Source organism: Scyliorhinus torazame, chromosome 18 (genome assembly GCF_047496885.1).
Source record: "Scyliorhinus torazame isolate Kashiwa2021f chromosome 18, sScyTor2.1, whole genome shotgun sequence".
NCBI lineage: Eukaryota > Metazoa > Chordata > Chondrichthyes > Carcharhiniformes > Scyliorhinidae > Scyliorhinus > Scyliorhinus torazame.
In genome coordinates this window covers 151635960-151647410 of record NC_092724.1, presented here as the reverse complement: position 1 = coordinate 151647410, position 11451 = coordinate 151635960, and the positions used below count along the sequence as shown (strand labels likewise).

Here is an 11451-nt window from a genome sequence, read left to right as displayed (position 1 = left end):
TGCTTTTGCCAGCGCTGTGTGCGAGGTGTCCAACACAATCTAAACTACAGGAAAGTCTGTGCATTATTATCATCTAATTTTGAGGTATGGCTGGTTATTTAAATTGCGGTTATTACTGACTTATTTTTTCACATGCTGGCGAGGACAGACATCGCTGTGGAACTTACTACTTGAAAGGCATTAACCCTGAGGGTTTGATTGGCAAACAAACAGAGGCCAATTAACATTCGCAGCTTGTTTGAAGGAAGGACTTGCATTTACATGGTGCTTTTTATCCTCAAAGTGCTGTACAGTATTTTTGAAGAGCAGTTGTTGTTTAAACGTGGGGAAATGCGGCAGCCAATTTGCACACAGCAACCTCCCACAAATTAGAAAGTGATGCAACGAGATAATCTGTCCTTTTGTGAGGTTCATTGAGGGATAAATACTGGTCTGGACTCCAGCAACGCTCTTCTTCAATATATTGCCATTGGATCTTTTACATCCCCTTGTGCAGTCATATGGAGCATTGGTTTATCTCACCTGAAAGACATGGCCTCCAACAGTGCAGCACTCGCTCTGCACTAGAGTGTCCGCCTTGATCCCTGTTCTCAGGCCCTGCAGTGGGACTAGAACCCAGTACCTTGCGAGTTAGAGGTGAGAATGCAGCCAGCTGAACCACAGTCAACAAATGAAGGTGTAGTGTTGAGTGACGCGCGCAGATAGTTTGGAATCTCCCCTCCAGGCAGGGTCAAAGAGACCATTACATTCATTTACTGAACCTGTTTCAAATATGAAAGAAATCTTCAACTGCTGGCTGCTTGCTTCATGCCTGGAAAATGGGCGGCCAGCAGCTGTATATTGGAGGAAGGAAAGGGTGACCCTTACCCGCTCCATTGGAGCCAAGACCAACCGGATTCCATCCCGAGGTGGACCTGTAAATGACAGAGAAGCCCAGCTGACTGAACCACAATGCTGCTTGTTGGACAATTGCAGGTGCAAGTGGTAGGAGCTCGCGCTGTGCACACTCTTGTCAAGTTAGGGCAGCACGGTAGCACAGTGGTTAACACTGTGGCTTCACAGCGCCAGGGTCCCAGGTTCGATTCCCGGCTTGGGTCACTGTCTGTGCGGAGTCTGCACGTTCTCCCCGTGTCTGCGTGGGTTTCCTCCGAGTGCTCTGGTTTCCCCCCGCAAGTCCCAAAAGACGTAATTTGGATATTCTGAATTCTCCCTCTGTGTACCCCCGAACAGGCGCCGGAATGTGGCTTTTCACAGTGACTTCATTGCAGTGTTAATGTAAGCCTACTTGTGACAATAAAGATTATTATTATTGCTGGAATATTGTCAGGCCCTTTGCATTATCCATTGCCTTCAGCCTTTTCTTTATATCATGTGGATTGAATCCTATTGGCTGGAGACTGACATGTGTGATGCTAGCGACCTCTGGAGGAGACAGAGATGGATCATCCACTGGGCATTTCTGGCTGAAGATTGTTGCGAATGCTGGGCTCCTCCATCATTGAGGATGGGGATATTTGTGGAGCCTCTTCCTCCAGTGAGTTGTCCAATTGTCCACCATTTGTCACGGCTGGATGTAGCAGGACTGCAGAGCTTATATGTGATGTGTTTGTTGTGGAATTGTTTAGCTATTTAAACTGATCCTACTTTCTAACACTTGGTCTGTAGCCCTGTAGGTTACATCACCTCAAGTAGCAACTTTGAGTGACTGTCGCTTTCTCCAGTTTTTGGAGAGTTTCTTAACTCCACCACCAGTAGGAAAGCCTGTTAATGATTCTTCTATTTGTGGCTATGCCCGGGCAAATCTCCCAGAAATTTAGACGGCTGCAGTCTGCATCTCTTCAACTAAAGACAGTCTCACTCCCACATCAGCTATGGTAGCTCGCAAGGCCAAGCAACCTATTCTCTCTGCTAACCACACAAAACTGCAGTCTGCCATATTCCTTGATTTCTAAGGAGGCCGGTAACATGACCTCAAACATGTCTTCCTCAGCTTCTTCCCCATGGCAACGTGAAACACAGTGTCCTTGTATCAAAGTAGAAATGTTAATTAGCTCTTTGTGAGCCCAATTCTTTTTCATCTCAGAAGTAAATGGACAGTTTACAGAACATCTGTGTACAACCGGTACCTTCAACAACTCGAGGGAACTCAGAGTCTGCTCGTTGTAAATTCAGCAACTGCTGCCATTGCGTTAATATCTTACACCTTCCTCTCAGTAAAACCCAATCTAAACCCTCCTTTGATCGCTAACAATCAAACCAGTCAGTCTTAGGAATAAATCTTCCTGCTCGCTGCAGGAATCATCGTGGGCAAGATGGAAAATTTGACAGACCATTGAAAAGTCCAATGTCCAAAGTCCTCGGTTTCTGGCCTCAGGGTGGGTGGGACAGTTCCTTGACAGCTTTGACAGTTCCAATGAGTTTGTGCATAAAAAGTGCACAATCAGGTTTACTGCTAACAATCCCAAAGGGTGCCTCCCCCATAGGGGGTACCGGGACCAAATTCAAAAGGGTACCTGACCTATCCAAACGGAAAATACGGCCCTTACTGTCAGGCAGATCCCAGAACAGGTCACATGATCCCTTTCATTTAGCCTAAATGAATAAGAAGGGTCCCAAAATATAACCTTATACAGCTCGTAATTATAACATTGTTAATACAAGTGTATTTGCCGCAGTGGTTAGCACTGCTGCCTCACGGCGTTGAGGACCTGGGTTCGATCCTGGCCCTGGGTCACTGTCCATGTGGAGTTTGCACATTCTCCTCGTGTTTGCGTGGGTTTCTCCCCCGCAACTCAAAAAGATGTGCAGGGTCGGTGGATTGGCCACGCTAAATTGCCCCGTAGTTGGAAAAAAATAATTGGGTACTCTAAATTTATATATACAAAAAGGTTCTGGAACAACCCTTGTCACTCCCGACACTCTCAATGGATCAATGTCCAATTGATGGCACGGTGATCAGAAGCTTCTGTATCATTCCAAAATGTAGCCGTGATAAGTAGCGGAGCAGGTTAATTTAATCTGCTTTCATTATAACTGTATGGCTCCTGGCCATTTCCCCTCACTTCAGTGGGTCATGTTGGCACCACTTCACATTGTCTAGGCAATGACCAATAATTACATTTAAATCTGGTTTCTCTAACCATTAGCTGATTGTATCCCTTGCTGCATTTACAACACTTCATGCTTCCTGTACCCATTGTGTACTATATGACATGATCAAAATCTGCTTTTAAAATTGAGAGCGTGTGACTCCCTTGTTTCCCTTGAATTATCGAGCCAGTGCCGCGTTGCTAAGCACCAATTTTGCTGCAAAGCACCTCTGAAATCGAAGGCTTGCTCCAAAAACACGGCTGCCGCCCCCAACCACCAACAGAGAGAAACAATTGTCGGACAATTCAGGTAAAGCCCATCGGGTCAGAGTTCAGTCTCGCCATAATGAAATTAACTCACAGCTTTTCCTGTCGCCATGGAGCTTTCACATGTTACAAACGTTCTGTCAGCAAAAGGCATTAGATTCTGGTAAGCTGAGTGTTTGCGGGTGAAAAGCCAGTGTAAAATGTTCACTGTTTCAGCTTAATGGTAACTGTGCTTCCACCGGTGTGTTCCTTAAAAGAAATGGTCCCTCACTTAGATATTATTTATGATGTGGAGATGCCGGCGTTGGACTGGGGTGAGCACAGTACGAAGTCTTACAACACCAGGTTAAAGTCCAACAGGTTTGTTTCGATGTCACTAGCTTTCGGAGCGCTGCTCCTTCCTCAGGTGAATGAAGGGGTCTGTTCCAGAAACACATATATAGACAAATTCAAAGATGCCAAACAATGCTAGGAATGCGAGCATTAGCAGGTGATTAAATCTTTACAGATCCAGAGATGGGGTAACCCCAGGTTAAAGAGGTGTGAATTGTCTCAAGCCAGGACAGTTGGTAGGATTTCGCAGGCCAGATGGTGGGGGATGAATGTAATGTGACATGAATCCCAGGTCCCGGTTGAGGCCGCACTCATGTGTGCGGAACTTGGCTATAAGTTTCTGCTCGGCGATTCTGCGTTGTCGCGGGTCCTGAAGGCCGCCTTGGAGAACGCTTACCCGGAGATCAGAGGCTGAATGCCCTTGACTGCTGAAGTGTTCCCCGACTGGAAGGGAACATTCCTGCCTGGTGATTGTTGCGCGATGTCCGTTCATTCGTTGTCGCAGCGTCTGCTTGGTCTCGCCAATGTACCATGCTTCGGGACATCCTTTCCTGCAGCGTATGAGGTAGACAACGTTGGCCGAGTCGCACGAGTATGTACCGCGTACCTGGTGGGTGGTGTTCTCTCGTGTAATAGTGGTATCCATGTCGATGATCTGGCACGTCTTGCAGAGATTACCATGACAGGGTTGTGTGGTGTCATGGTCACTGTTCTGAAGACTGGGTAGTTTGCTGCAAACAATGGTTCGTTTGAGGTTGCGCGGTTGTTTGAAGGCAAGTAGTGGGGGTGTGGGGATGACCTTGGCAAGATGTTCATCGTCATCAATGACGTGTTGAAGGCTGTGAAGAAGATGACGTAGTTTCTCCGCTCCGGGGAAGTACTGGACGACGAAGGGTACTCTGTCGGTTGTGTCCCATGTTTGTCTTCTGAGGAGGTCGGTCCGGTTTTTCGCTGTGGCGCGTTGGAACTGTCGATCGATGAGTCGAGTGCCATATCCCGTTCATACGAGGGCATCTTTCAACGTCTGTAGATGTCTGTTACGCTCCTCCTCGTCTGAGCAGATCCTGTGTATACGGAGCGCTTGTCCATAGGGGATGGCTTCTTTAATGTGTTTAGGGTGGAAGCTGGAGAAGTGGAGCATCATGAGGTTATCCGTGGGTTTGCGGTAAAGCAAAGTGCTGAGGTGACCGTCCTTGATGGAGACGAGTGTGTCCAAGAATGCAACTGATTTTGGAGAGTAGTCCATGGTGAGTCTGATGGTTGGATGGAACTTATTAATGTCATTGTGTAGTCGTTTCAGTGATTCTTCGCCGTGGGTCCAAAGGAAAAAAATGTCATGGATGTATCTGGTGTATAACATCGGTTGAAGGTCCTGTGCGGTGAGTAGGTCCTGTTCAAACTTGTGCATGAAGATGTTGGCGTATTGGGGTGCGAATTTGGTCCCCATGGCTGTTCCGTGCGTCTGAATGAAGAACTTGTTGTCGAAGGTGAAGACGTTGTGATCCAGAATGAAGCGGATGAGTTGCAGAATTGCGTCTGGAGATTGGCAGTTGTCGGTGTTGAGTACTGAGGCTGTTGCAGCAATGCCGTCGTCATGGGGGATGCTGGTGTAGAGTGCCGAGACGTCCATTGTGACGAGGAATGTTCCTGGTTCAACTGGTCCATGGGTGCTGAGTTTCTGTAGGAAGTCCGTCGTGTCGCGACAGAAGCTGAGTGTACCTTGTACGATGGGTTTCAAGATGCCCTCGATGTAGCCAGAGAGGTTCTCACACAGGGTCCCATTGCCTGAAACGATAGGGCGGCCTGGTGTGTTGGCCTTATGTATTTTTGGGAGGCAGTAGAGATCTCCAATGCGGGGAGTACGTGGGATGAGAGCACGTAGGGTGCTCTGAAGATCTGGATCCAAGGTCTTGATCAGTCTGTTAAGTTGGCGGATGTGTTCCTTGGTCGGATCTGCGGGTAACTGTCTGTAGTGTTCTTGGTTGTTCAGTTGAGATATTATTTATGCACACATTATATAAAGGGCCCTATAACTAGTTGTAGTTCCACTAGACTGGGCCATTTAGAACATAGAACATACAGTGCAGAAGGAGGCCATTCGGCCCATCGAGTCTGCACCAACCCACCTAAGCCCTCACTTCCACCCCATTTCTGTGACCTAATAACCTGCACGTCTTTGGACTGTGGGAGGAAACCAGAGCACCCGGAGGAAACCCACGCAGACACGGGGAGAACGTGCAGACTCCGCACAGACAGTGACCCAGCGGGGAATCGAACCTGGGTCCCTGGCGCTGTGAAGCCACTTGTGCTACCGTGCTGCCTCTGACATACGGCAGAGTGGGCTCCTGTATCTAACGTCTGACACACTCAAACATGAATGCTGTCCAGATGCCAATTTTACCCAAGTTCCAGGATGATTGAAAGAGCTCTGTCTCGGCCTTTATTATTGTCAAGTTCGAGGTTGAACGGCGGCTGATGTCATTGAGCGCTGCAAAACATACAGAATGCAAGCAGATACTTTGAAAAATGAAGTGCTGCAATGGGTACTCCCTTTTCTTGCTGAGATGCAGTGCTTAATCCCTCGGGGTGGGGGTGTAGAAACAAAGTGCTGGTTTAGCTCAGTGGGCTAGACAGCTGGTTTGTAATGCAGAACAAGGCCAGCAGCGCGGGTTCAATTCCTGTACCAGCTTACCTGAACAGGCTCTGGAATGTGGCGACTAGGAGCTTTTCATAGTAACTTCATACTTGTGACAATAAAAGGTTATTATTATAAAAGTGCTGGAGAATTGAGTATAGTTTCAGATTCCGAGTTTGCATCAAACACTCCCTGGTCGAGCATCACTGGGACTGCAGCAGAGATACTCTCCCTGAGCAAGCAGCTGTCTGGATAGAGAAGGCCGGATGCCTCCTGCAGCTTCTGTGACGCTGCTGGTAAAACCAGCTGCATCTCAATCTCTTCAACGGGATTTCCAATTTGCGCTGAGCTGTGAGCAGTTTGCGCTACATACCCTCACCCATTAGGCCGAGACCACCCCAAGCTCATCTTATTTTTTTTTTCAGATTGAAAACAATTATTGGTTCAATTTACACCTGAATTCACATTTGAACATGTGCAGAGAGTCAAACTGCAACAGTTGTGTCTACAATTAAATTACAGTTTGTCACGTACACTTTGCAGCGCAGGCCAACACCCCCTCCCCCCCCCCTTGAACCTAGTCAATGCGAACCTAAATACAGCATATTTGAATTGCTGAATATTTTTTAAAAGTCCTCAAAAATTGTACACATGGTCATTCTTCAAAATAAAAAGAAAGTTACACGCTCATTTCTCCATCTTCTTCCTCTTCCTCAACATCACTGATGTACAGAACATGGTTACACCTTATTAGGACTTTGCCAAGGTGTCCCGCTAAAGCACCATCAATATATTCTTCTGTGTTCACTAGCTGCATGTTCATATATCCATCAACTGACACCAAGTAGCCCTTGTATTCCATTCCCCACTTTAACTTCACCATCACCGGTTTGCCCGTTAAGCCATTGAGGAATGGTTTTGGATTCAATGGTAAACTCATGCTGAGGGACTGTCTCTCGCTGTAATGCCGGCCGCTCGCAGTGAATAATGATGCCGCCGTGCAAGCTGATGCATTAGAGGCCTGTCAGGGCCTGCGGTTTTAACCATCCCGGGCTGCACACAGCCCAGGAACTGCAGTGGACAAAGTCTCTGAACTCATGCCCCAAACAAAGGCCCACATTTTCACCACAATGGGGGTTCTCCATCGTGGTGGAAATCGTGGAAATGGCCGAAAATTCTAAAACCCACCCCAGAACGCGACACATTCCATTTTAGCCGGGGTGGGGTGGGGGGGGGGGGGGGGAATGGGCCCAGGGTACACGCATACGCAGATGACTCTGATTTAAATGACCAGTTGCCTCCAATGAAGTGCCATTTTGATAGCTCGAAGTGTGAAACCTGGTGTGCGTGCAGATCAGACAGAGGTAAAAGCAGGTCCAAACTTAGTGGATTCATTTGGCTAGCCAGGGAGAGATAAGGTACCCGATTTGAATATAGTCCTGGTACACCCTAGGGGAGAGGTAAGGCACCCTTTGGGATAGTTAACTGTGAGCCTGGTTGGGCAGCACGGGGGCACAGTGGGCTAGACCTGCTGCCTCACGGCGCCGAGGTCCCACGTTCGATCCCGGCTCTGGGTCACTGTCTGCGTGGAGTTTGCACATTCTCCCCGTGTTTGCGTGGGTTTCGCCCCTGCAACCCAAAGATGTGCAGGTTAGATGGATTGGCCACGCTAAATTGCGCCTTAATTGGAAAAAATTAATTGGGTACTCTAAATTTAACAAAAAAAACTGTGTGCCTGATTGTGCACATTTTATGCGCAAACTCTTTGGAACTGTCAAGCTGTCAAAGGACTGTCAAAACTTTCAGGGAACTGTCAAAGGATAAGAGGTGAGTTGACATGATGGGAGTAAATGCAAAGGGTGGGGGGGCATGGGTTGGCATTGTTGGTCTAGGGGCTATAAAGGGCAATGGGAATGTGGGTGGAAGGCTAGAGCATGGCACAGGGGAATGAGGGGCCCTGTGGGTGGGTAGAAGGGAATGGGCTGGCAGAGTGGGTATGAGGGGCCGTGGGTAGTGGATTGGTGGACATGAGGTCCCAGAAGTTGATATTGTTAGGACATGGGGAATGTGTGTGTGTGGGGTGTGGGGGGTGGTGGTGGTGATGTGTACTGGCTTGAGGGCTGTTTTATTATATTTAACATTTATTTGAACACAGTGCCAGAGCACAGAGGCAGGTCTTCATCCTGGCCCACCTCCGCACTCGGTAACCTCCACACTCATTCCGGGTGGTGGGCCCCACTCCGGAATGAAAATCCGATCTGCTTGTGGCCATTTTTAAAGGCTGGGTTTGCAGAGCTGGGAATTCTCTGCAAGCTCAACATGGGAGCGAAAATCTGAGCCAAACTCTCTGAACCCATGACTCAAAATACAGCAAACGGAACCCACGAACCTATGACTGAAACTGTAGCAAATAAAGTCTTCAACCCCATGAACCAAACTCCTGTAACCAGTCCCCTGAGTACAACAGAACCATTTCTCCAGCAAAATGCAGTGAATGGGAGTTAGTTACACATGAGAAACAATGGGCAAAATTAATCCCAGTCACTCAGAGCAGTGTTTTCTGCAAGGTGACATTGACTGGGCATTTATTTATCCCCAATCATCTCCATTAGGGCTGGGAATAGTGCTGTAACTATATGCAGCCAGACAGAAAGTTATCACATACTCAATTGGTCAGACAGAACTGCTCTAGCAGAGGGTCCACACCCAAACCATTACCTCATCCGCTCCACAGACGTTGACTGAGTGCTTGCTACGACCAAGAAAGAATAACAGCACCTATACTTCCTCAGGAAATTCGGCATGTCCACATTGACTCCAACTTTTACAGGTGCGCCATAGGAAGCATCCTATCTGGGTGCATCACAGCCTGGTATGGCAACTGCTCGGCCCAAGACCGCATGAAATGACAGAGAGTTGTACACACCGCCCAGTCCATCACACAAGCCTGCCTCCCATCCATTGACTCTGTCTACACCTCCCGCTGCCTGGGGAAAGTGGGAAGCGTAATCAAAGACCCCCTCCTACCTGGATTATTCTCTCTTCCAACCTCTTCCATCGGGCAGGAGATACAAAAGTTGGAGAATATGCACTAACAGATTCAAAAACAGCTTCTTCCCCGCTGTTATCACACTCCTGAATGGCCCTCTTATGGACTGATCTGATTTCTTTACACATCTTCTCTACTGAATAGTACTACACTCTGTATGCTTCACCTGATGCCTGTATCTATGTATTTACATTGTGCATTTATGTATGTCCAATGTTTTTTCATGTATGGAACGGTCTGTCTGGACTGTACGCAGAACAATACCTTTCACTGTACCTTGGTACACGTGACAATAAATCAAATCAATCGATCAGTCATATTCCGTGTTTGCCTCTCACTTTATATTGGATGCTACAACCAGCCGAGAGAAAGGTACTTTTATTGGATGAATGGCACAGGGATGACTGATCAGGTTATCCCATTGTATTGTGAGCCCCCACACACAATGGGTGCCGCACATTCATTTGACCACTGAGCACTTTAACAGATCTCACGTTCTGTTTGGGTTGACCATGTAAACACACACGGCATCCAGGGCCAAGGGCTGTGCATAAACATTGGCCAAAACCTGTTCAGGGAATTTTTCCTGGCACAGGCACCTCAGAAAGAGAGCACAAAGTTAACACAAAAATAGAAAAAGAGTGGGAGGCCGAGCGCCTGTTTGATTTTACCAGATGGAGACCCTACTGTCAGAACAAATGTCACCTGATGTGATCACTGCCTGCTGAAATGTGTCACTTTTTTCTTCTCTCGGTGAAGAAACAGACTTCACCATCCATAGAACCCAGGTCAGGTCATCGCAAGGTAAAACACAGAGGTCTACCTGTTTTATCAAACACCTGCACTTTTCTGAGTTTTAAAGCAGGGAGGACAAAAATCAAAGACATTTCTGCCATTTCGGACACTGTAAAGGTGATGAAGTGGTGACCGGCCTTTAGGAACATTGCAGTGATTTTACTCCCCCAGCTAATATTACTGTTATAGTCACTGCCCCGCCACATGGCTTCAATCTGGGTGTCAGGATGGACCACTCTGGTGCCAGGTGAATTGATTATTTTGGTACGCATTCAGGCGGCACGGCAGTACAGTGGGTAGCACTGTTGCTTCACAGCGCCAGGGACCCGGGTTCAATTCCTGGCTTGGGTCACTGTCTGTGTGGAGTCTGCACATTCTTCCCGTGTCTGCGTGGGTTTCCTCCGGGTGCACCGGTTCCCTCCCACAAGTCCCGAAAGACGTGCTTGTTAGGTGAATTGGACATTCTGAATTCTCCCTCAGTGTACCCGAACAGGCGCTGGGGTGTGGCGACTGGGGGATTTTCACAGTAACTTCTTTGCAGTGTTAATGCAAGCCTGCTTGTGACAAGAATAAAGATAAAGATAAATAAAGTGAGAGCGAGGGGGAAGTGATGGTCGCAGATTCCAGTGTCTACGACATAAACATCTCGAGACGCAGTAACCAATATGATAGCCCTTCATCTGGTTTTATACCGGACAATCCAGTTTCTATCTGGCCTGGCAATTGTCTAGCACTGGATGGATTTATGTCTGGTACAGGACTTTTGCCACAGGACACTTACCACAGTGGAGCACTAGCAGAGACATGTGCTTGCTACTTTCTCCGTCTGTAAGAGCTTCAAACTGATTTGTCATATTCTTCCCACCCCCCCCCTACCTGTTGTTTTCTCAATCACTTGGTGTTCAATATTTCAACTTCCCATCGTGTCATTTGCACTTTGAGACAGGATGGATCGCCGTGCGCATTGACATCATTCCTCGCACTCCGCCGGAGTGTCCGACATCCTTTTCTTTGGCAATGGCCAGCCTAGCCACCAGTGGTGAAGCAATCAAAATCGGTCGGGGGGGGTGGTGCGCGAGACCACAAAGAGTTTTGGAAACAAGAGTGACGTTGCTTGATCGTGAACAAGCGGAAGGCAGCATGTGTAGGGGTCATAGGCGAATGGGACTCGACGTGAGTTAAGACGCTGACAGCACAGTTTAGGATTGCTTCAAGCTACTGGAGGATAGAATGTGGGAAACAAGCCATGAATATGTTGGAGCAGTTTCAAGTCTAGAGGCAAC

General features: G+C 47.8%; 1 pseudogene; it reads right to left on the bottom strand.

The window, feature by feature from the left end:
- Positions 1–6988: 6988 nt before the first annotated feature.
- On the bottom strand, positions 6989–7295 carry LOC140394869 (small nuclear ribonucleoprotein F pseudogene; annotated as a pseudogene).
- Positions 7296–11451: the final 4156 nt, after the last annotated feature.